General features: G+C 40.4%; 2 long non-coding RNA genes across 2 annotated transcripts; one reads left to right on the top strand and one right to left on the bottom strand.

Annotated features, from left to right (window-relative positions):
* Positions 1-799: 799 nt before the first annotated feature.
* LOC124260518 lies at positions 800-24,168 on the top strand. Its single transcript, XR_006894112.1, has 3 exons — positions 800-812; positions 17,636-17,638; positions 23,877-24,168. It is a non-coding gene; the product is annotated as an uncharacterized LOC124260518 (long non-coding RNA).
* Positions 16,263-23,319, bottom strand: LOC124260519. Its single transcript, XR_006894113.1, has 3 exons — positions 23,123-23,319; positions 21,074-21,077; positions 16,263-16,274 (listed from the first exon to the last, which is right to left on the bottom strand). It is a non-coding gene; the product is annotated as an uncharacterized LOC124260519 (long non-coding RNA).
* Positions 24,169-26,043: the final 1,875 nt, after the last annotated feature.

The following is a 26,043-nucleotide window of genomic DNA, read 5'->3' as shown; positions in this document are numbered from 1 at the left end:
TGGAATACGATGACATATGTCAACCAAGTTAGCGGGCACGGAGCACCCGATCCCGTTAGTCGCCTTTTACGACACTGGGTTACTGAAGACCAATTCTAACCCGGATCTTCACTGTTAAGTAGACACATTATGATAATGAAAATTAGAAGTATATTGTTGTTGCTAATCAGAACAAATCGTATTACTCACCCGTTGAAGATATTAGTGTTAAATAAATCTACAATGTTACAACACATTGTGTAATAATATCGTGTGCTGTCGGAACTATTTGCACTCGGTCATATGACCAAAGTAACTTGATCAAAACAAAATGTCGGCTGTCATTCACAACACATCTCGAAGTCGCGATATTCAACTGTTCTTTGCTCGGATGCGTGTTGATTGAAGCCATTTGGTCCCTTTTTCGTACAAAGAAATCAAATTAAATAGACTATACAGAATTTTTTTTAAGAAGATATATATCTGTTCTTTTGTTTTACATATTCCCGTCGTCAAGAATGATATTCGATAGCGATTTTGCCAGCATGTTACTCAAAGAATACATAACCATTGTGATTGTCAAATTGAATTATCTTATAACATTGATAACATCACCCGAAAACAACCACCCTCGGAAACAACATGCAAAATGTGTGGCATGAATATGCTCCACATTTCACATATGCCCTCTGATCGGTTAAAACCTACCTGTAATCATTCTTCTGGTACAACAAGCGGGTCCTAACTTCATTTATATGGATGATAATGCTCGTCCATGAATGAGTTGAGTTGAGTTGGATTTTACGTAACATCGGCATTATTCCAGCCATATAGTGACGAGAACAATTTTGCATTCATAAACATTGTAAGTACATACTCGGAATGAGTTTTTTATTTCAAAAACATATATTCTTTGCATTGTCATTTAAAAGCAGAAAAAGTCATAGCACTAAATTTAAAGGCAGGCAATTTGTTAGTCACATAACACAGTTACAATTTACGATACAGATCAACTTCCCTCAGGTAGTTCACTATCAGATGGATAGCAGTGGAGATAGGGGCTTGTCAAGAGCTGCTTTTGCTGCAGCATCGGCCTTGGTGTTACCTGCTATGCCGACGTGACCCGGCAACCAGCAGAGGACGATGTCACATTGGCCAGTAGAAAGGTCGTTGTAAAGTTCTAATATGTCCAGGATGATTGGGTGACTTGAAGTCACATTTTGAAGTGCTTGAAGGCAGGATAATGAATCTGTGAAAACGATGAAGTTTTTGGAATGTTTTTGCAGTCCAGATTTCAAGAGGTCAGCATGCGACGATGTCGTATTGGCCACATAGATATACTCATGTATATCTATTGAAAGGCGAGGATCCTCCGTTTTGTATCCGTTGTGGTGACAGAGTCACTGTCAAGCATATCCTGCTTGACTGTGTTGAATTCTCCATCATAAGGGAATACAGATCAACTTCCCTCAGGTAGTTCACTATCAGATGAGCGCTCTAGCGGGAGAACAGATCCTTTAGGTTTGTTGCATCATAGTGTGAGTCCCTTGCCGCCGATAAGTCCACGCAGTCAAGCAGAATATGGTTGATGGTGAAAACTTCATCGCAAGAGACACACATGGGGGGTCCATCCCCATCCGTTTTCAGCAGATAGTCATGAGTAAACCCACTGTGGCCAATACGACATGGTCGTGATAAATTTGACATCCGTCGGTACAGTTATAGCTTTTGATAGTGGGTTTGAAATCAGCAGTGGAGATAAGGGCTTGTCAAGAGCTGCTTTACCTGCGGCATTGGCTTTTGTGTTACCTGCTATGCCGACGTGACTCGGCAAGCAGCAGAGGACGATGTCACATTGGCCAGTAAAGAAAGGTCGTTGTAAAGTTCTAAAATGTCCAGAATGATTGGGTGACTTGAAGTTTGAAGTTCTTGAAGGCAAGATAATGAATCTGTAAAAACGATGAAGTTTTTGGAATGATTTTGCCGTTTAATGTAGGTCAAAGCTGAGAAGATAGCTTTGGCATCGGCAGTGAAAATGGAACTGTTGTCGGGAATCCTAGAGGAGACAAGTCTTGGATCCAATGACTGTAGCACTGGTAACTTGGCCCTCATCCTTTGATCCGTCTGTGAAAATGGATCTATGGGTACTTTGAACGTAACTTGTTGTATTCCTGTTGGAGCACCAAAGGATTTGTTTCGGACTTTTTGAGTTTAGTGAGGGTAAGGTCGACCTGTGGTTTCATCATCTGCCAGGGTGGCGAAGACAGGAGTAGGTAAGGTGCTATGATATTGAGATTAATTTTAGCTGCAGATATGTGTGGTTGAATTCTGATTCCAAGTGATGGAACCAGGCTTCGCAGTTTGGGAAACAGGTTTTCATAGAGAGGGTTGAAAACACAATTGTATGCTGGATTGGACTGATTTGAACGTAATTTAGTGATATCTGGCAGTGAAAGTTTAATGCGGCGTTGTTCAAGGGAAGGTTCGTTAGCCTCTGCATATAGACTGTCTACCTTAGAGGTCGTAAAAGCTCCCAGGCAGAGCCTTAGGTCATGGTGGTGGATACAGTCTAATTTTTCTTAATTGCTTTTGCAGGCTCCACCATAAACAATGGAGCCGTAGTCTAGTTTAGAGCGAACCAAAGATCTGTACAAGTGTAGGAGGGTAGTCTGATCCCCTCCCCACTCTGTATTTGAAATTTGAAACCACTTTTAGTAAGTCCAGAGCTTCAAGCACTTGGTTTTCAAATATTTTATGTGTGGTAAGAATGTCAGGTGACATATCAGTTCTGAAGATCTGATAGGTGGACAGTTGAGGAGGGTGGAAGATAGAGTGAACATAGTGTAAACCCTATGTTCAGAGTCATGCGGACAGCAACAGTTTGTAAGTTGGTGTTAAGGGGAACAGGGCTATGTAGGATGCCCTGCCTCGCCAGGATAGAAGTGCCTCCTGTAGCTTTTACACCAGGACAAAAAGGGTGGTAGGAACTGTACCGACTCACCACGGTGTGGCAGATGATGAAACCACAGGTCGACCTTACCCTCACTAAACTCAAAAAGTCCGAAACAAATCCTTTGGTGTTCCAGCAGGAATACAACCAGTTACGTTCCAAGTATGACGCCCATAAGACGGATCAAAGGATGAGGGCCAGGTTGTCAGTGCTACTGTCATTGGATCCAAGACTGTCTCTTCTAGGATTCCCGACAACAGTTCCATTTTCACTGCCGAGGCCAAAGCTATCTTCTCAGCTTTGACCTACATTAAACAGCAAAATCATTCCAAAAACTTCATCGTTTTTACAGATTCATTATCTTGCCTTCAGAATGTTACTTCAAGTCACCCAATCATTCTGGACATTTTAGAACTATACAACGACCTTTCTCTACTGGCCAATGTGACATTGTCCTCTGCTGGTTTTCGGGTCACGTCGGCATAGCAGGTAACACAAAAGCCAATGCTGCAGCTAAAGCAGCTCTTGACAAGCCCTTATCTCCACTGCTGATCCCGTAGTGATTTCAAACCCACTATCAAAAGCTATAACTGTACCGACGGATGTCAAATTTATCACGGTGATGTCGTATTGGCCAGAGTCTGTTTACTCATGATTATCTGCTGAAAACGGATGGGGATGGACCCCCCATGTGTGTCTCTTGCAATGAGGTTTTCACCATCAACCATATTCTGCTTGACTGCGTGGACTTATCGTCTGCAAGTGACTCACATTATGATGCAACAAATCTGAAAAATCCGTTCTCCCGCGTGAGCGCTCATCTGATAGTGAACTACCTGAGGGAAGTTGATCTGTATCGTAAATTGTAACTGTGTTATGTGACTAACAAATTGACTGCCTTTAAATTTAGTGCTATGACTTTTTTTGCTTTTAAATGACAATGTAATGAATATATAATTTTGAAATAAAAACTCATTGCGAGTATGAACTTACAATGTTTATGAATGCAAAATTGTTCTCGTCACTATATGGCTGGAATAATGCCGATGTTACGTAAAGCCCAACTCAAATAAACTCAGTCCTTTTTTAGGTACGTTTCTTGGAGACAAAACGCGGATGGTCTGAAGTCTTGAATCAATGACTGTAATTCGTTATAATTATTCTTAAGTCCTCTGCAATTCCATTGAATCATGGTTTGTGGGTACATGGTGCTTCCACTGGTGACATGTCACGTGAACGTGAGAAAGCGTTTGGTGAACTCCTATTGGTGTCAGGTGGAGATGGAGTGACCTCCATATCCAGAGGGCCAAAGGAGTTATGGACCTCGACGGTGACCTCTGAAGGAGAGGTGGCCTTTGGTTTTGTGTTTGGCAGTTGCTCAAACTGCTTTAGTCTCTCTAGCTTCTTTCTCTCCCTTTTTCGGCGCACAGTTTCTGTTTCTGGTTTGGGCATTTGTTCTGGTGTTTGTGATTCAGTAGTTTTGACTTTTGGCTTTGGAGATGGAGTGGCTGTGATGGGCTGAGTTGAGTTGAGTTGAGTTGGCTGAGAAGACATGACCCACTTTAGATCAGTCTGACAGGAGATAGTTGCTTCATAGCTTCATGAAAAGAGACATTTTTTTGTGCTTGATCTTTATGATCTCTGATTCGCGTTGCCACATGGGACAAGATCTGGAGGAAGCCATATGGTTGGGCACTTCACTTCCTTAGTACAGTCATTGCTGTCATGCTTGTAACCACAGCGGTAACAAACAGCAGAAGAACGATAGGACTTGGATCCATGTCCAAACTTTTGACAGTTGTAGCACCATAGTGGATTAGGTACATACACCTCCACACCAATGCTGCAATAGCCGGCTCTAATAGTTTCGGGAATCTTCTATTGGGTGAACGTAAAGAGGTAGGTGTTTGTGGGTTAAACCACACCGTCCTTCGTGATAGTGAATCTCTTCACAGCTGTAACAGACTGCTGGGAAAGTTCCTGGACAATTTGTTCCTCAGTCATTTCCGACAGGCACCGAGCTCTGTCCCATACAATGCCTCTACACGTGTTCAGTGTTTTGTGCGCTGAGACAGCAACCTTTACATTGACAAACTTTTGTAATTTCAGTAGATTCAAGGATTGCTGTCTCCGAGCACATTCTACTAGTAGAGAACCGGACCGGAGCTTTCTGACATTGGTAACCTCTCTGGAGATACCAGCTATACCCTTGGAGACTGCAAATGGGTTCAATTGCAAATGTTGCTTGTCACAAGCTTCGATGATAAAAAAAAACATGGCCAGTAATCGGGTCGAATGGGCGTACTCTCATCAGAGGAGGAATTGTCACAGTCCATATGTCTTCGTTTTTAACCAGGGTATTGGGAAGCCATGTCGTTAGGAATGTGGTTCGGCATCCCCTCTCCCAACCCACCATGGAGTGTCAACAGGGACGATCTTGTATTGCAGCGGATCTCCAAGCTGCAAAGACCAGGGATAAGGGGGTGTTATACTCCAGCGAATTTGACATGAAATGCTGTAGCTGTCTACCAGATTAAAGGTCAGGATGGATCGGTCCATGACAATCAATTGGAGACGTACAGAATCGGAGGTCAGCATCGCCAGATTGGCCCATGAGCCACCGCCTTCTCTGCATGGGTCTGCGAGGCTAATTTGTTTTGGTAGAATATCAGTTAACATTTAATCATGGCCAAAAATGTTATGTAATACCAAATTTTGTATAAACATTCCATGCACGGGGCAAGGCGTGACCAGCCGATTGTGAGAATCGGGCCTATTCTACCACTCGTCTAGGCAAAGTTTGGGTCGAAGTGGTGTGTTGGATTATCGAACACTATTGCCGGTTCCGTCATCCTCAACCATCAGACTCCTTTCCTCTGCCGACACAGGGGCGTTACCCAGCACTCACCACGAGGAGGTTGCTCTTCAAGGGTGCCTAAGGAAGGAAGAGTAATTCAGCTTTTACATTGGTGGTCCAAAAAGAAACAGTCTAATATAACTCAAATAAGTAGTTTGACAGACTGCTGGTTGCAGGGGCATAGCAGGTAACACAAAAGCCAATGCTGCAGCTAAAGCAGCTCTTGACAAGCCCTTATCTCCACTGCTGATCCCGTAGTGATTTCAAACCCACTATCAAAAGCTATAACTGTACCGACGGATGTCAAATTTATCACGGTGATGTCGTATTTGCCAGAGTCTGTTTACTCATGATTATCTGCTGAAAACGGATGGGGATGGACCCCCCATGTGTGTCTCTTGCAATGAGGTTTTCACCATCAACCATATTCTGCTTGACTGCGTGGACTTATCGTCTGCAAGTGACTCACATTATGATGCAACGAATCTGAAAGATCCGTTCTCCCGCGTGAGCGCTCATCTGATAGTGAACTACCTGAGGGAAGTTGATCTGTACATTGGTGGTCCAAAAAGAAACAGTCTAATATAACTCAAATAAGTAGTTTGACAGACTGCTGGTTGCAGGGGCATAGCAGGTAACACAAAAGCCAATGCTGCAGCTAAAGCAGCTCTTGACAAGCCCTTATCTCCACTGCTGATCCCGGATGATTACGGCATTTTGTTTCTTGGGGCTTATTGCTGGATTCCCTTATCTTCACTTCCGATTGATTACAGGAGGGAAGGGGGTTTATCTCAGCTGTTTACATTAGCGAGGTTTCGCATTGTAATTCTAATGTGTTGGACCCTGGCTCATGCCCCCGCCTGATTGGCTATGGTGGACACGTGACCAGATAAGTGAGCTTTTTTCTGCTATTTTTAGCTTGGGAAATTCCTCTTCTTGTCCGGGTTGTTTTATGCGGACAGAATGCCACTCCCTAGATCCGTCTTTAGGAGTCGAACTAACCTGTAGAGGTTTCAGATTCTTTGAATATATTCCTCCTTAGGGTAAGCCCCCACCCACCCCACACATTCTTGGTCTGATTTCGTTCAGCATGGAAAGTGAGGTACGAGGTTATAGTCTAGGAGTTACCTGCTCTTGGCTGTAGGGGGTCGTAGGGCCCTGTAGGGGTGGTCTCACAAGACAAAAACGCAGTTTTTTGTTTCGTAAATATTTTATTCAAATATTGTTACAACTGTCGTAGGGATTTTAAATGGACATTTAAATGCTTATAGTGAGTGAGTGAGTTAATATTTAACGTCACATCGGCAATATTTCAGCCATATCGTGACGAGTAAATGCTTATAAGTACCCCAAGGAGGAATATATGAAAAAGAATGTAACTGTGTAATGTCACTAACAAATTGCCTGCTTTTAAATTTAGTGCTATGACTTTTTCTGTCTTTAAATGACAATGTAATGAATATAAACTCTGTCAAAAAAGAAACGCAACCCCTGTATTTTAGAGATTTTGATCTGAAGTTTTAGGACGACACGGCATTTTTATTATTGAAGAGACAAGTCTGAAATTTGGCAGAATAATAACCCAGATGGGCATGTTTAAAATTGTCATTTCAAAAGTCATCTCACAGACACCAGTTTGTCACTGTGGGGGCGTCTTTTCAGTATCTCGTGATGAGCACCACGCTGCCAGCAATCACTGCACGGCATCTCCTTGGACAAGAACGGATAAGACGCGAGATTCTTTCCTCGGGGAATGGCTCTCCACTCCTCCTGCAGTGCAACGGCGAGCTGTTGCAGCGTCTGTGGCGGCGGCTGACGTTGACGACGCATCGCGCCGATCAGAGTATCCCACAGGTGTTCAATAGGGTTGAGGTCTGGTGATTTAGGGGTCATGGCAAGACATTGACGCTGGAATTCTGCAGAAAGTTCATTGCTGCACGTGTAGTATGAGGCCGGCGCTGTCCCGTTGTGAAAAATCTGTGTCTGTTGGTCAATAATCGGGAGAAGGTGAAGCTCTAACACGTGGTTGATGTAACGCTGGGCTGTCAGGGTTCCCTGGAACGATCACCAAGTCTGATTTCTGGTTGTATGAGATGGTTCCCCAAACCATGGCGGCTTTCTCCGCCAAATCTGTCCACCTGTCGGACGCAGATGGGCGCAAAACGTTTATGACGCTCTCCTATACAGACGCTGTCTTCCTCCATCCGACGCGTTGCAAAAGAAAACGTGATTCATCAGGAAACCAGATTCCGCCTCCAGTTTTGTGAAGTCCGTATTCCTTACGTTGCTGCACCACCTGAGTCGATGGCGTCGATGTAGGGGCGCTTAGTACAGGTCAACAACTGGTCTACAGGCACGTAAACCCGCTTCTTTCAGACGGTTCCTAATCGTTTGAGCTGACACCTCCTCAAACCTGGTATTTGTGTGGCAGTCACGGCTGGTAGGGCATGCCGATTACGCGAGGTGATGGACCCGGATGTACCGATCTTGAAGGGGTCGTGCTTCTTGGCCTTCCACTCTCGGGCGATCGTTGGTCAAATTCGAAGTTGTTGTCGCGGCCCAAAGTCGGATGTCGTTGTTTTGTGAACATTTAGGTGCCGTGCAACAGTTCCAAAACTTTCTCCGGCTTGAACACGACCAATGGCGATATTTCGGTCGGCAGCACTCAATCGTGGCATTTTTAACACAGCTTTTCGGCGACAAATGAATGAATATAATACGGAAGGCATTATGGGCTTTATACACCCTACATTAACTGCCATTTTCATGATTTGCATGTGTTTTTGTGCGAAGTCACCATGAGGGTCATTTCACGCGTTGTGACGGAATAAGCAAATAAAATACACTTATGCGTACAAATGCAGTTGTTTGGATGGTAATCTTCATTAATTACATGTATCATTTCAATACATTCGAATAAAAATTTAGTTTGGAAGCAAACTTCATTCAAACGAATTTTCATCTATATCTGAGGACAGGGGGTTGCGTGCCTTTTGACAGAGTTTATGTTTTGAAAAAACTCATTTTGACTCTGTAACTTACAATGTTTATTAATGCAGACTTGTTCGCCACTACTATAGGTTGGAATAATGCCGATGTGATTTGTAAGTCCACCTCAACCCTCACAGAAGCTTATCGCATAAAACCTAAAGTGAGAACTGGTCAAGTATTTCTGTGTTGGAATATGACAATGTCACTTTTCATTTCCTTCCTGGAAAAGTTGATGAAATGTTTGAAACTGTTATAATGAGATAAATTTCCAGTATTTAGACATAATGGATTTGGCATTCTGGTGATCAGCAGACTTGATGGTCTTACCTTTGTTGGGAGACTTTTACTGGTGGGTCATTTCCATCTTATCTTCAGGAAATTATTCCAAGCAATACACATGCTTGCTGAGGCATTCAAACATTTCACAGGATATTCACTGATGTAATTGTGTGTTTAAATCAAAATGGAAGTTAACCATATGAAAAGGGGGGAGGGAGTTGGCCATACTGTGGAGATGGATGAGAGCAAATGGGGCATAAAGAGAAAATACCACATGGGTTCCAGTCAGGGTATTCCTACCTTTTGGGTTTTGGTCTCATAGATACATCAAAAATGTCTTTTTATTCAGTGTTGAGAACAGAACCACTGAAACATTCCTACCCATAGTACTTCCCCATGTTGAAGTTGGCACTCTGATAATAACTGACGAATTGAAATCATATCTTTGGTAAAGAGAAGCGATTATGTTCACCAAACAGTTTACCACACAAACAATTATGCAGATCCACATACTGGGGCTCACACCAATACCATTGAAGAGTTTTGGGGTAATGTCAAATCAAAGTTTAAATCCATGCATGGTGTATCCTAAGAACAGCTTGGTGCGCATCTTGAACTTATGTTCTGTTGGAACAACAAGAATGAGTGCATGTTTTCCCTCATGACAGATCTCATGAGGAAATACCACCCCTTTGACTAGTTTTTCTGCTTGGTGTTCATAACTTTACAGAAACAGTATTTAATTGTTGGTAAATACTTCCAGCCCCGCGTTCAATAGGCAAAACGTTACGGAACATTCGGAACGTTTTGTCTGTTGGACGACCCGTTTCCTCGTAACGCTACGATAAACCGCGAACAGTCTGACGAGGTTCCACGCGAAGTGACCAAGATGGCGGACGATGCATCAGTGGGTACATTTTACAAGTGCTCCGTGTGTGGCATCTTCTTTGCAACGATGGAAGCTTTTGTTGAGCATGAGTGTGGTGAGTCCTGAAAACTTTGGAAGTATTTATACAATGGCGGTAACTTGATATTACCTATGAACCCAACGAAATCGCGGTTGACACATGACGCCATTATGGCCAAGTAAAGAAATGTCTTGTTATATAGGATTCAGCACTCTACTTTGCAGCATCATTTTAGATGTAATCATGCTATGTCTGCATTTTACACGGTCAGTGTTCCCAAATATGTTCATGTTGCAATATGTTTCAGCTTCAACTGCTGAGAAAACTGCAACACCGACTGAAATCAGTGCGATAGACGAACTCGGGACTGACACTGACAACGTGGAGAATGAAGTGCACAGGTGATTCAGAAGGAAAAAATGCAATGGACATAATAGACTACATACATTGCAGTCAGAGTAAATATTGTTTGTAAAATAGATTACGTTTATATTATTTTTAAGACGGTTAAAAGAACAAACAAGTTATTTGTAAATACTGCTTGACAGAAGGAGATCAAGTAAAATATAGATCTAGTTCCCTATACATGTCGCACAGTACTAACGTAGTACACTACTTCTTTACAGCTTCTACCCACTGCACATGGGGGTACTCTGCTCACCATCCTCCTAATTGAAACCTACAGAGATCTTCATATATATTTTAAATCTTCTGCCTAGCAAAAGATTGATGCTTGGAAACGAGTGGCCAAAGAGTTACAAAACAGAATTATAGTTATACCGCAGATCAGTGTGACCAAAAATGAGGAAGCTTGGAAGTACAGGTAATTTTGAGATTTCATTTGTCTAACTGAATAGATTGTAAACATTGTTGTCATCTTTGCTAAAAGTGATGCATTATGTTAGTGTTCATTTTACAAGATGATAATTCATATAAATGTATTATCGGTAGGTAAATGACACTTCAATTGAAGAGTCACAGAAATTGTTTTTGTTGTTTTTTAAATCTAACAAAAAAATGTTTAGTGTATTCACTTTAGTGTTAAAATGATAACTTTATATTTTGATCAGACTGATAATGCCAGTGTCTGTTATTAAATGTATTCAGTAAGTGTACGTCTTTATTCAGACACAAGGTAATAGTGGACGGAAACAACAAAACTGGAAGGGGACAACGGACTTGGGAGTTTTTCGATCTTATGGAAGATCTGCAGGCTGGCAACCCATCAGTCAGGCCAACCATAACAGTCTCTTCACTTGAAGGTATATGCAAATGTTGCTCTGAAAGACAAATTAAGAAGAATGTCTATAACCACTATGGGGTAACGGAATTCGCCACAGGTTCAATATAATTTTGCATGCCACAAATATAATGCTAATACAAATGATGGAAACAAAAGTTTATCGATTGAAAGAATAAACATGTCTTCATTATATTTACTATTGTTGTTCACATCAGGTGTATAGTGTAGTGTCTTGTTTGTGTATAATTGTGCAGGTGAAAAGACCAAAGAAACAACTTGTAGTGCTCCTTCAGCTACTAGTACTCCTTCAGCTTCAGAATCTCCCTCGACATCCTTAGCATCTACATCGGCTGAGACACCATCTAAGGCTGGTCGGAAGCGACAAGCACCAGAATGGTTTAAGCAGTTTACAGAGGAAAACAAAAAACAGTTGTCCCAAATGGTCATGCAACAAGCAACAGCAAATGAAGTAGCGAAAGAAAGAAATGAAATTCTAAAGGCTATCTTAAACAAAAAGTAGAGGAGTATGTCTCTATCATGTCTATTTTCTGGTTCCTGGTGGACATTTTTTAGCCATACCTACTCAAAGGCTAAGGGTCATCCAAGCAGTAGTTATCATTTGCAAGAACGTTAAATATTTGCAGCTTCCAGTTTTTGGTTTTATTTTGATCCTTGTGAATACCAGTGTTCATGCCGTACCCGAGACTTATCGTTTTTGCTGTTTATAGTAGTATATTTTCAGCAAACCATAACAGTGACCTTTGTTACAATTTAGCAAGCCATGCTGTGGACATTACTTAACCAGTGGATTTTCCAGTCTGAGGACATGTTGAATACCAAAGTGTTTATTTATTTTGTTCATTTATTTTGTTTAACAGATCATGTAATCGCTGTTGTCAAGTTGGACCAAGTTGATGTAAAGAATGAACAAAAAGTGCCAAACTTTTATTTTATTGTTTTATTTATTTTAATAAATAATTTAAAAAGCAGATTGTTATCAGTTTGTCTTTATTATAACATTGAGGCATGGCAGTGTCACCATGAGTTAAGGGTCTTGAAAACACAGATTAAATCTACAGGAGAAGGGCAATGTCATTCCTCTTTGCAACAGCATCAGGTGGCAACCCCTCGAGTAGTGCCTCTTCATCGATCAACTCATCTGCCTGGTGATCGTCATCACCAACAATGTCATCATGAAACATTTCCCTCATGAGAATAAAATTATAAACACACATGCTGCTACAATGAAGTTGCACATTTCCTCCTGTTAGCTGCATGTCAAGATACTTCAGTCTCCGAAATCTACATTTCAGGAGTCCTATAGCTCTTTCAACATCCACCCTTGTTGATGCATGGCATTTGTTAAACTTCTTTTCTGCAAGGGATAAATGTCCATTGTCCTTGAATGGAACCATGATGTACGGAGCAAGTGGGTAGGCTGAATCACCAATAAGATGGAAGTCGGGTGGCAAATATCCTTGCTCAAGTTTGCGTCTTAATGGGCTGTTCTTGAAAACTCTGCAGTCATGAACCGACCCCGGCCAGCCTACATAAATGTCGGTGAACTGCAGTTTGACGTCGCAAACGACCTGTAACTGCATGCTCGAGTAACCCTTCCTGTTGATGAATGCATCTCTATTACAGGATGTACCAGAGATTGGAAAATCCTTCAGCCACAGCCCCTAGTTCATTGAGAGTTGGCAACTTTATATATTCCTTGACTGTTGAAGAAATTGCTCCACAGACACTGAGAGCAATAACATGCAGGGATCCTTTGCTCAAACCAAACCTGTCGGCAATACCACGATAGGATTCCTGATTGGCAAGTAGCCACAAAGTTGACAGTAGCTTTCGTTCTGCAGTCAGTGTTCTCTCGGGTAACAGTGGTGCAATCCGTTCACAAAGGTCCTACAACAAGAAACAGTACTCATACTACTGGCTCAGTAGACTCTTTAACCCTTTCCATGCTGGCTAAATTATTATTCTATGGGATCTGCCAGTAATATTACCCTACCAGTATGGAAATAGTTAAGCTTCAACTAGTAAGATTTGTTAACCCAATTTAATGCAGTTGGTTTCCTCTTGTCCAAATAGTATTTGGCATGTTCTAAATGAAGGGTTGCAAAGCAAAACAACCTTAGTCACAATTTCAAACTTTTCAGGAGAACGAAAAAATCGAGTTTTTAAATCTGTTGCATTTTTTTTACAATATTCATTATTAAACCTTAGCCATGCTTTAAGCAAAGGCAATTAGTTACCTGACCATCCGATTCTCCCCAAAATGTAACAGAAAATGATTATTTCATATGTGCAGTACTAAGCAGAATCACCTTAGTCACATCAAAATTGCAAAGCAAAATGACCTTAGTCAGCAAAGTTTCATGTCAAAAAAGCCAAGGTTACGTTTGATCTTTAATACTTCAAAAGTGCCCCCGTCTTTGTCAAAATGTGACTTAAAATGCATCTAGTGATTGTAACATTCATTACCACTGACAGGTTTTAATACTTTTACCGCAGTACCATCTAATGGTTGTGAATCTTCAACCACTGTTGTAACAGCAGTACCATCTAATGCTTGTGAATCTTCAACCACTGTTGTAACAGCAGTACCATCTAATGGTTGTGAATCTTCAACCACTGTTGTAACAGCAGTACCATCTAATGCTTGTGAATCTTCAACCACTGTTGTAACAGCAATACCATCTAATGGTTGTGAATCTTCAACCACTGTTGTAACAGCAATACCATCTAATGGTTGTGAATCTTCAACCACTGTTGTAACAGCAATACCATCTAATGGTTGTGAATCTTCAACCACTGTTGTAACAGCAAAACCATCAAGTGAAGATACATCAACTTGGGCAGCAACAACATCACTGTCGACCACCAACAGAGCCTTATCTTCACATTCTTCACAATTAGGGTGTTCATCTTCTTCTGATGAGTCCTGAGTATCCAGCACATATTCAGGATCTTTGCCGTCACAAACATCTGAGAAACTATCCGGATCACTTTCCCTGTCATCATAAAAAATCATGCGAACAACATCATTAGTAGGAGGTTTTTCCATTTTTACATCTATTTTGTGCCTTCCTCGGTTTCCAGAGTGGATCGTGTTGGGTAAGATATGGAGTAAACCCACCTGCGGTGTGTCAAAGGGGGCTCTGATAAGGACTGTAGGATACAATGTCCAAAGCAAACTTCTCCAACATAATCGTTAACCAATTGTGACCATTGATTGATGTCACCATTTGGGTTGACAACAAAAAAAGCCAAATATGGACTGTGAACCAACATTTGACGTGCTGTTGATGGAGAAACTGGTAAAGAACTGCATATTTCCAAACACCGTAGCTTTGGCATGGACTTCACAATCTTGAGTTGATCCTCTTCTTTGAGATCTTGCAATCCATTGGTTACCAAGTGGGTTACTCCTGAACATAACTGAAGACTGTTAGATACATCATTGATATCATATCCGATCCATCCAGAGATAGTTAACTTCCTCAAATTGTTCAGTAAACTGACACTGTGCAATGATGTTAGATGTACAGTGCTTAAAAGAAGTATTTCAACTTTCAGACAAAGGGGTAGGTATTCAGTTAGGTCAATGTGATGGTTCAATTTTTTGCGACAATCACACAACTGCAGATCCAACCAGGTTTGTCTCGACCATAGGGATTTGCTATGAGCTATCAGTTTCCAATATTTGCAGACAGAGGCAACGTCCCTAACAATCTCAAAAGGGGAGAGGTACTGGAAAATCTCAACCAAAACTTCTGAAGGCAGTCTATTCATTTGGGAACTGAAATAATAAAAGAAATGTTGTCATGTAGTTTTCCAATATGAGAGGTTTTTTAGAGAAATAAAGCTTTGATGGTTCTTTTATTGTTTTCTATCCAACCTACAGTGTAAAATCCTAACATTGATAAATAAAGGTTACTTGTCACTAAAATCCATTTTCACTGTTTAACTTCAGTAAATACAATATCACATTTAACAGCTAAAGTTGAAGTATTACCCATTGAAATATTTCCCAGTTAGGATTCTCTAATATCAAGGTGTAGCCATATAAAATTGAAAATAATGATGAAAAAGAAATTACTTGCAGAAAAACCTAAGTCACAAAGATCTGTTTAAACCAATTTTCTCATTTGGAAGCTAATCTTACATCAAAAGTGGTTGGGTTTGTTGAAACGGGATTGCTCTTTGTCGTCTACATACAACAACTCACCTCAAATTCTCCAGAATATGGAGAAGTCGGACATTCTTCAAGGCAGCACTGCATCCAAAAACATGTGGACAAAGTCACTTTCATACCTCCTTCTGAAGAGTTGTGTAATCATTACCAAGCAAAAAGACCAAAGTCAAATAAGTTCCTGCCAAAACAACCTAAGTCTGACTAAGGCCATTTTAGCATACTTCAAGAAACTTTGAAGAGCTATATTTCAAAAACTAATATTCATATGAAGACCACAGTTGGACCAAAGGGTAGCTGCCAACTTAAGCAATCATTTTGTGCTATTATTCAAAAATGACCTAAGTATGACATAGGCGGTTTTGCTTTGCAACCCTTCAAATATACTCCAGTCTGGAGGATGCATTTATTAAACTAAATGTGTTTGTTTATGATGATGATGAATTCTTTTGTCCGAATAAAATTATTGTCACTAGTACCTGAAACGTCGATCTTTTCATCCTGAAATGATCTGAAATCGAAGTCCCTGTATTCTGTATCCCTTCACACTTGCTGTTTGCTCTTGAGTTGTCAAACACATACCCAGCGTTATAGTTGATGTTAAGGATGATATCCTTGCAATGTTTACAGCAGGTAGCAGGCAGGTTCCCTCTGCTAATTCACTGAGAACTACACGTTCTTCTAAAGATAACGCCATTTTGCAAAACGTTTGCACAAAACTCTGCATTCATCAGGTGAACAGAATGTCGCAAAACGTTTTAGGCTATTGAACACAAGGAAGGTCTCTGCTGTAAAATTATTTCCATCACATTTTTAAATAACTGTTGTGTATTTACCATTCCTCCTGAGTGGCATACAATTCCATTTCCCTCAACAGGATTCAAGCGATGAACTTGCATACACTCACACTTAATAAACTGAACCTGATGAAGTGTGTTAATTGGTACGACGTGTTCTTGTTTAGGAACAAATTACAGTTTCATTTCCCTCAGCATGATTTAAGTGATAAGCCTGCATATGGATACACTTATTAAAATCAACCTGTGTCTAAGGAATTCAACAAGAGCAAATACATTCTTGGTCATTGTGGGGTTATTCAGAATACTATTTATGCTAAAAGAAAATACAAATATAATGATGAGTTTCTAAAATGCGGGCCCTCTTATTTTCGGCTCCTATAACAGGCACTGAAGTGGGCCCACATTTTGGAATGACATTATTGCCACTGTATGCACTTGGTTCAACAATATATATGGATGGAAATAATGATGCTACAAAATACTTCCCGATATATGAACTTTTACAAAATCTCATGTCACAGGTATTACTTTGTTCGGTAAGTTCAAACTGATCGTGTTGGCACTAGTGGAGCCAAAACAGCAAATACGAAACTAAAGCGCTTAACTCCTAATGCGGGAAACATGCTAAAATTTACTTCCTTTCATCCAGCCATAATGAATCGCCTTCATGCTTCTGTAGTGGATGCTATTTTGGGGAAACTGGATTCCTATCGTCAAAGTCCTGTTCCTGGGACAAGAAATCAATCTCCATGAAGCTGCCAGATTTTGAGAACCAACATAAAGAGATCTCTGACATCGCTATGGCCACAACAGAACCTGAGGAGGAATCTGAACTTCAGGATGATGAAGGCACATCTGCAGATGTACACCGGACGTCTGTCTGTAACCTTCAACATCTGCCCGCTGACGGACCCATGAGCGAGGTTGATGTTGACGACTTCGTTGCTGCAATATACCAGTTTGACATAAGTTCTACTTTGGACAGGTACTTGAAACCGATGAAAGATATGCTGTGATATATTTTATGGTGTCTTTTGGGAAGACAAGAAGTATTGTTGGCCATTTTGGTAAGCAAGCGTTTGATTCTGAGCAAAATCAACGACCCTGAACCAACTAGAAAGTAGGAACATCTTTTCACATTTGTGTCCTCACATGTGGATAGAGTACAGAAGTAGTACAACGAGTACACGGTACAGCCGGTAGCAACTGGTACTATGGCTTTATGCGCAGACACCCAGAGCTGTCTTTATGGAAACCCGAAAAGCTCTCTACATCCTACATGTTTGAAGGAGACATCCAACAGTACAACACAAGTTAGGGTCGTATTTTAACTGATGAAGCTCTCATCCATGCTCCAGCAAAACTATGGAACATGGATGAGAGTGGATTCTATCTGGAACACACAACCGTTACTTTAGCTGCAGGAAAAGGCTGTAGGAGGGTCCCGAGTAGGGTTAGCATGGCTCGGGACAATGTCACCCTTGTGGCATGCGTTAACGGCGATGGCGATAAAATGCTACCTATATTTTTTGTCAAAGGTAGAACCCCCAGATACTATTGTTATTCAATACTGCCAACGGACATCGTGCACAATCTGGGCTTTTGAGGAGAAAGGTTGGGTTGATGATGAGCTTGGTGCCCTGTGGTTCCGTAATGTTTTCTTAAAACTATGGCCCTTAGAGACCACATATTCTTATTGTTGACCAGCACCACAGCAATGAAGTGCTGGAGACATTGTTTCGTGTGATCAGGAGATCATTATGCTCGTCATGGCCGCTCATAGCAGCAAATGACTGCAATTCCTCGGCAAAGGGTGTTTTCAATACCATTTGTACAGAGTTCATGAGTAGAAATGTACAGAACTTCGTGACCAAAATATCATATGCGGGGTTGTATGGCAGGGCTTGGTCTGATTCTACGACTCCTAGTAACATTAAGCAAAGGTTCAAAATTACAGGGATATTCCCTTATAACCTATCAGCCATACCTCCCCGGGCTTTCAGACCATGTCTGTCTGCACCGACAACTGACCTGTCCCGTCTTTTTCCCCCTAGATCCTCATCTTAAGTTGCCTTGCCACAGACGACCGACAATCCCGTCTTTCTACGACAACCATTGGGAGTTTAACGTCGGCTTCATTTGAGTTGAAAAATAATGTAGAGCAGAGTTGGGGCTAATGTTGTAAAACTAGTTATACCAAAGATATTAAATAAGTGGGGAATAAGTCTTTCCACACTGACGACTGACCAGTCCCATCCTTCTACACTGACGACTGGCCAGTCCTGTCTTTCTACACTCACGACTGACCAGTCCAATCTTTCTAAACTGACGACCAACCAATCACATATTTCTACACTGATGACACCAATCCCGTCTTTCTACACGGACGACTGACCAGTCCACTTTCTACACTGACGACTGACCAGTCCATCGGTAAGCTGTATGTGGAATCCACCAATGTGCAACTGAAAATATATGTTTTCAAATAGAAGAATACATGGTGCAAGTGTTTTTAATGTTATATTCACGTTTCATTGGGTATTACGTTGTGTATTTTGCTATTTTGAAAACCAGTACAGGCAATGTAGGCCGAGCTCTTTTCATTTGTTGTTACCTTAGCAATGGAAGTTATGTCATGTACATTGTTAGCGCTGGTGTTACAAATAAATATGTTCTTCAACCTGTCAACTGGTTTCCACATGAAGGAACACCAAATGTGTGAAGTGTGAGGGTAAAGATATTGCCTTGGTAAGCAGCAGCCCTTACTGTTAGTCATAACTGTGTTTCCATACGAAACAGGGTTAGGGTCCTTATTTTTTTTCTATGTAACTTTGTAGCAAATAAAACTAATGTTTTGAATACCGTAGTTCGTTATTTGTATTTCAACACAACTGCAGGTGCCCGTCTTCAAGTAATGGGCACTAGGCTGTTACCAAGCCCAAATCGAAAACGAAGCTAAAAATATCAACCGTGATTCTTTCATCACCACGGATACAAAACGGAGGTTGCTCCGTGCACTGCAACATATAATTTACCGTGATCTTAGGATTACGAGAGCGAATTACCGTTGGAATTATTATGTAAAACAGATCCAAGCCTTCTCTTCACCTTGTTCCATAGGTCTACCTGATGTGGCGTAATTCTTTCATCACAAGGGATGCAAAACGGAGAATCCTCACCTTTTAACAGGTATTCATGCTTATATCTGGTGTGGCCAATACGACATCGTCGCATAATGACCTCTTCAAATCTGGACTGACAACCCGAGTAGGTGTAACCAAGATAGGGTTTTATTTCATGTAATTTACTAATACATACTTGGGTGTCCCACTTCTTCTGCATTAGATCACGGATATCAGATCTGATGACAGCTTTATAATCAGAGTATGGGATCGGAAGTGGTGTCACATATTTGTGGAGTGCTGCCTTAGCAGCAAGATCGGCCATTGTGTTCCCAGAAATGCCAACGTGGCTGGGTAACCAACAAAAGACGATGTCGCATTGACCAGTAACAAGATCATTATATAATTTCTATTAAAAGTGAATGTTTACAAGAAAGATTTTTAATAGCCTGAAGTCAAGAAAGAGAGTCAGAAAAGATGATATATTGTTTTGGATCCAACGACAGTGGCACAAGCAACTCCGCCACCATCCTTGGACCCATCTGTAAATAAGGATTTATATGTATTATATTTATTTCTTAATTGACTAAATTCTTGTTTATGCTGTAATTCATTAGTTTCTGACTTTTTAAATGTGGTTGATGTTAGGTCAACTTGTGGCCTGACCAATTGCCAAGGGGGAGAAGAAAGAATACGGGAAGGAGAAATATTTTCTAGCTCAATGCCAGCAACAGAAAAGAAAGGTTTAATTCACATAATTCCTAGAGGCGGAAAGAGACGATTTCTTGGTGTATAACTCCTCATAGAGGGATTGTAAACACAATTATATGCAGGGCTAGATTTGTGAGAGTACAGTTTGGTAATATACCGTAAAGATAGTTTTATACGGCGGTGTGCAAAAGATTGCTCATCTGCCTCGACGTAGAGACTGGAGAATTTCGAAAAGACCCAAGACAAAGTCTTAAGCCTTTTGGTGGTTGACAGAATCAAGTAGTTTTATGTTGCTTTTGCACGCTCCACCATAGACGATGGAGCCATAATCAAGTCTGGAACGGACCAGTGATCGATATAGATGAAGGAGGGTAGCTTGATCCCCTTCCCATTTAGAATTTGAAACCACTTTTAACAAGTCAAGTGCCTTCAGGCATTTAGTTTTATGGGATTTAATGTGTGGCAGAAACGTTAAGTGTGAGTCAAAAAGCAGACCCAAGAACTTGGCCTCCTTGACAACTTTGATGGGCGTGCCATCTAGGGTCTTTATGTGGGTTGTATTTACGGCAGAAATGTATGGGGAGTTTTCGATTTAGAAACTTTAAAGCCATTTTCAAAACACTATTTATCTATCTTTTTAAACACAAATTCAGTTGCCATTCAATAGTATGCATTTTTCTTCCACGACAAGAAATATTAAAATCATCCTCAAATAACGATCCATCTATATACTAAATAGTGTGACAGACAAAATACTGCCTTGTGGAACACCCTGATCCTGATTGTAATGATTAGACAGGGTTGAACCCACGCAGACTTGAAATTGTCTGTCGTTTCCATGCTGTGTCATACACTTCAAACCCGGGTCAAGATCTTGCGGGCATGATATCGACAACACACTTCCTAACGTGTCCGCAATGCCCAGTCCTTCCACTGTCCATATACACATACAGGCTGACACGTCAGGTCTTTTCCAAATAGGGAATAGTAGCGTGGTTATCAACAATTACTTCCATGAATAAAGTTAGCGGCGACTAAACTTAAAGAGCTCACTGCTTGAATTGGGCGTGTCGATTGTCATATAGTAGGAGAGATTAAAGCATGAAAAAAATCAAATAATTGTCTTGCTCACAGTATAAACTGTATTTTTTATAATCTCTTTATCATACTTGTTAGTCACGATATCGCTGAAATATTGACTCACTCACTCCCTATGATACTTGTTACAAACAACCAGCATTTATGTTGTTGAAAATGTTTTATGTTGTTAACTACACAAGCTGTCCCTCAACTGGACAATTCCAAGGAATTTCCAGGAAAAAGGCCCATGCACGCTTTGTGTTCTTGCGCGCCAAAGAGTCTGGTTTTGAAACGCTTATCAGTCCTGCTCAAATGTAATAAAACTACTCCTTTATCGTTGATTTAAGACCGCAAAATGTTCAGTTTTAAAATTACATTTAGTGGTCATAAATATAAAAGATAAAGGACCGCAAAATTGAAAACAGAGTAGCTATATCTAATAAAGAATGATCAACAAAGTAATGACTTCTTTTTCTTTGAAGTTTAAAGGGTCTCTAACTGTCCTACCTGGTTAGAATGCCATTCTGGATATAATGCCATATTTTCTCCTGGACAAACGGTAGCATTATAACCAGGGTATACGATAACTGAAAAACCTATAATGAGCATTCAGGAATTTACTTTTCCAAAGAGGACTAGCCTCATGTTATTTTATTTGGATAAAGTTGGTAATTGATAAATAAGCCTTTCATGGTTTCATATAATGCTTTATCACAAATGGATAGCGTTCTCGGCAGGATAAAATATCCGCTGGGGTCATACACGGATACCGATATCGATGCAAAAGAGAGGTCATATGCAAAATTTTCAGTGTAAGCAAACATGGTGTCACGCCCATCTATCGGCGATCGTGTCCGGATTGACGACCGTGGTTACGGTACTGTGAGTACTTTGATCCTAGAAAATTCATGCTTGGTAATGATAGATGGAGTGGGTGAACGGAGCGAAATTAGAATTTCATAGGCTTACGAAAATACCAACACCAGTTCCCAGACCGACGGTGCTAGCAAACAGACAGCACAGGAATCCAGTTTTCGTACCGTAGAAGATGACATAGAAAGATAATTGAGAACAATAAAAACAAGAATAATGAACGAGTTTCGTCCTATACTATTACCTCCTAATTAACTCCACTTTCATGTGCAAATTTCTGATTGGTGTCACGAAAGAGTACGGCTCAGACCCCTAACTCTCAGATCGTATCTTGCTAGTGTTGACAGATATCTCAAAACCAGAATATGACCTAAACTTTTCTCATTCACAAAGGTTCTCAAAGGTTCGAAGCGTCTTAAAATCACATCAAGTCGATTTAACAAATAACAAAGAAATGGTAAGTTACAAAAATCGTGGAGATCACAAACAGACGAAGACGTTCAAAAACTGTGGGAGAGCAGCCATTCTGGAATCAACACTCCTCATGCCTCATCAACACATTGAGCAATGTTCGTCGGCACACGTGTTTTGGGATGGTTAATATTCTGCATTTGGAATAAACAAGGCTCGCTACATACTATAAAATGTGTATAAAAATAAACATAAATAAAACGTTTATATAATAAAGTAATAAAAGTCCCTGCAGGAGACAAATGGACACTTCATTGTCAAGAACGGTGTTTCGGAAACTGGTAGAAGGTTTGAGAAAGCAGCGTGTTTTCCGAGATAAAACCATGCAGCTGGAAACGCTGACAAGGAACTCATATCCCGTTATCGACTCACAAGCAAAGACAAAGTTCGCTCAAAGTCGAAAGACCGACACAGTGTCCCAAAGCTGATAGTTCAAATATGACTTGCTAAATATTCTCAAACTGAAAAACATATTTGTTAAGGCATATTCCTATCTAATCTCCTGGCTGTTCATTTTAAATAATTCAATTGAAACAAATATGAATTAATATCCACAAATGGAATAAAACATTTATTGAAAAGTGAAATTCAATTACAATGTTTAAAGATTAAATCCCATATCAGAGATTTAATATAATCGTTTTGAAACTCGAAGCGAACAATGTTCGAGGCGCACGTACAATCTCAATAACAAGCCCGTAAGATCGTCAGAAATACCCTCAGTTGGACCCATGAGAGCCGTAATGTCAACAAACGCACGTGCATGTATTTGAATCTCTCACCGTCTATGGCACTATCCTAACTAAAATTTACACGAGGCAACACAATTCTGTTAGCTACGTTCCTTGTGCTTTCAATATGACGATATATATTTTTTATGATTTTGTAAACAAACACATAATGCCCTAACCGATTTAAGTACTCAGGATTATTTTTATCAAAACACCTCAATCATTATGCTCGTTCTGATTGGTTTGTCGTATTTTCGCACATAACAAGCATCGAGACGGGGGACGAGTCTTCTTGGGGGTTACGGAAAGGGTCGAGTGGTGACGAATGTCACAACTACTCTTAACTTTGCGTTATCTGCGAAAAGTTGGGTTTCTTTCTCAAATTGGGAGATTTGGTCTGGACAAATCAAGTGTATCACGGGGCTTCCATTGTACGGTGAAAGCAATATGCACGGTCTTAGATAATATTACTTTTCCTTGGAGTCTCGAACTGCAACTAAGGTGAAGCAAGATTTCTACTGAGGCGGTCATTTCCCCAAAGTTCTCGGTGCTGTGGACGGAACACTTATTCCTATCAAACGACCTTCTCCAAACAAGGAAGTCGCCTTCGTATGCCTAAATTTACGACTACAATTACAATAAAGATACTTTAGCTACATTTGTTTTCGATATCAACGAATTAGTGAGTGAGTGAGTGAAGATTTTAAGTCACATCGGCAATATTTCAGCCATATCGTGGCTATAAACAAGTTGCGAATTCACCATTAATACATGTAAATTATAAAAACGAAAGACAGTAAAATCAGCTAGAATATCACAGTATCAAGGAATAAAACTAGCAACTCTCTCTAAAATTGAATTTCAAATTAAGACAACACAGTATAAAAATGGGCTATAGATCGCCAACAACTGAAGGTAGATCACCATACCAGGGACCATGGGGACTTACATTACTTTTGCTACCTGCTTGGACCCTAGTTGAATTTACACCATCCCTTCAGCTGTCAGCATTTTTGACAAACTAGCCGTAAATTTAAAGAACATGTATGCTACGATTAAAAGTAACAGTAGGTTTAAATCTACCTAGAATGCTTTGGGACATACATACCCTCTCAGGAAGACAATAATTTTACAATACTTTAACCCCCTTTGAGGGTTCAGCCACTAACAATCTCAGTTATTAATCTAAGCTACCAATAATAAAATATTTATCTATTGACAAATCAGTTAACAAATCTAATTCTTTTAAAAATGCAATAATTAAATGAGAATTTATATTTTTAAAAAGATCCTTCATAGTTCGTGATTTAAAATAGTTATCCCTTGTGATGGAATATTCAACACAGTCAAGCAAGACATGCTTGACCGTGATTCTTTCATCACAAGGGATGCAGAACGGAGGATCCTCACCTTTCAATAGGTATTCATGAGTATATCTTGTGTGGCCAATACGACATCGTCGCATGATGACCTCTTCAAATCTAGACCGACAACCCAAGTAAGTGCAACCAACATAGGGCTCCATTTCATGTTATTTATTAATACCCACTATGGTGTCCCACTTCTTTTGCATCAGACCGCGGACAAAAGATCCAACAGCAGCTTTGTAATCAGAGCATGGGATCGGAAGTGGTGTCACAGATCTGTTGAGTGCCGCCTTGGCAGCAAGATCAGCCACCGTGTTCCCAGGAATGCCAACGCGGCTGGGTAACCAACAAAAGACGATGCCGCATTGGCCAGTAGCAAGATGATTATACAATTCAATAAATTCTAATAAAAGTGGATGGTTACAAGAAAGATTTTTAATAGCCTGAAGCAACGAAAGAGAATCGGAAAAGATTATGTATTGTTTATATTTAACGGTTTATTAATATATTTAAGAGCCGTTAATATGGCGTTAGCTTCTGTTGTGAATATAGAGCTGTTGTTTGGTAGTTGGACCCATCTGTAAATAAGGATTTGTATGTATTATATTTAGGTTTTAATTGATTATATTCTGGTTTATGTTCATCAGTTTCAGATTTCTTAAACTGTCAGAGTTAGGTCAACTTAAGGCCTCACCAGTTGCCAAGGAGGAGAAGAGAGAAGACGGGAAGGAGATATATTTTCCAGCTCAATGCCAGACGCAGAAATAAATGGTTTAATTCTTAGCCAAAGAGGTGAGGTGAGGTGAAATTGGGTTTTACGTCGTGCTTGAGAATATTTTGCTCATATGACGACGTGCATGCGTGTGTATGTGTATGTGCGGCTGCTTGTTCTAGCCCAGACTGACGCTGGTTTTATAGTGCTAGCTCACTGAGATACCATGCCGCAGTGAAGCACGAATACCCCACTCATTATACTCCGAGCCGACCAGTCCTTGTTGTACCCATTAATGCCGAGCGCAAGGCAGGGACCAACAAGTACCATATTTTAACGTCTTTTGGTATGACGCGGTTGGGGCTCGAACTCGCAACCTTCCGCTCTCCGGGCGGATGCTCTAACCACTACACCACGGAGGCGGTCTCTTAGCCAAAGAGGCGGAACAAGAGAAGACTTTTTCAAAGTTTTTGTTGTATAAATCCTCATAAAGAGGAATAAAAACACAGTTAGATGCAGGTTTTGACTCAATAGAATATAGTTTTGTTATATGAGTCATTTTCAAAAAATGTCAGGATTAAAAACAGTCATATTTGGAGAAATTTTCAAAGGTGGGAACTTTTATTTGACATTATCTTGCTGAGAATGTACTAGATACTTGAATAAAGTTGTTTGTAATTGTTTTGTTATGAATAAGTTTTGCATTTCTATTCGAGGTACTGCCAAAACTCAATGTCCCAAACTTAAAAATAAACTTTTGAAACAGATAAT

This window comes from Haliotis rubra, unplaced genomic scaffold (assembly GCF_003918875.1).
Source record: "Haliotis rubra isolate DU_JTF1 unplaced genomic scaffold, ASM391887v1 Scf768, whole genome shotgun sequence".
Lineage (NCBI taxonomy): Eukaryota > Metazoa > Mollusca > Gastropoda > Lepetellida > Haliotidae > Haliotis > Haliotis rubra.
Note: the sequence above shows the minus strand (reverse complement) of the source record. Positions and strands in the feature narration are given on the sequence as shown.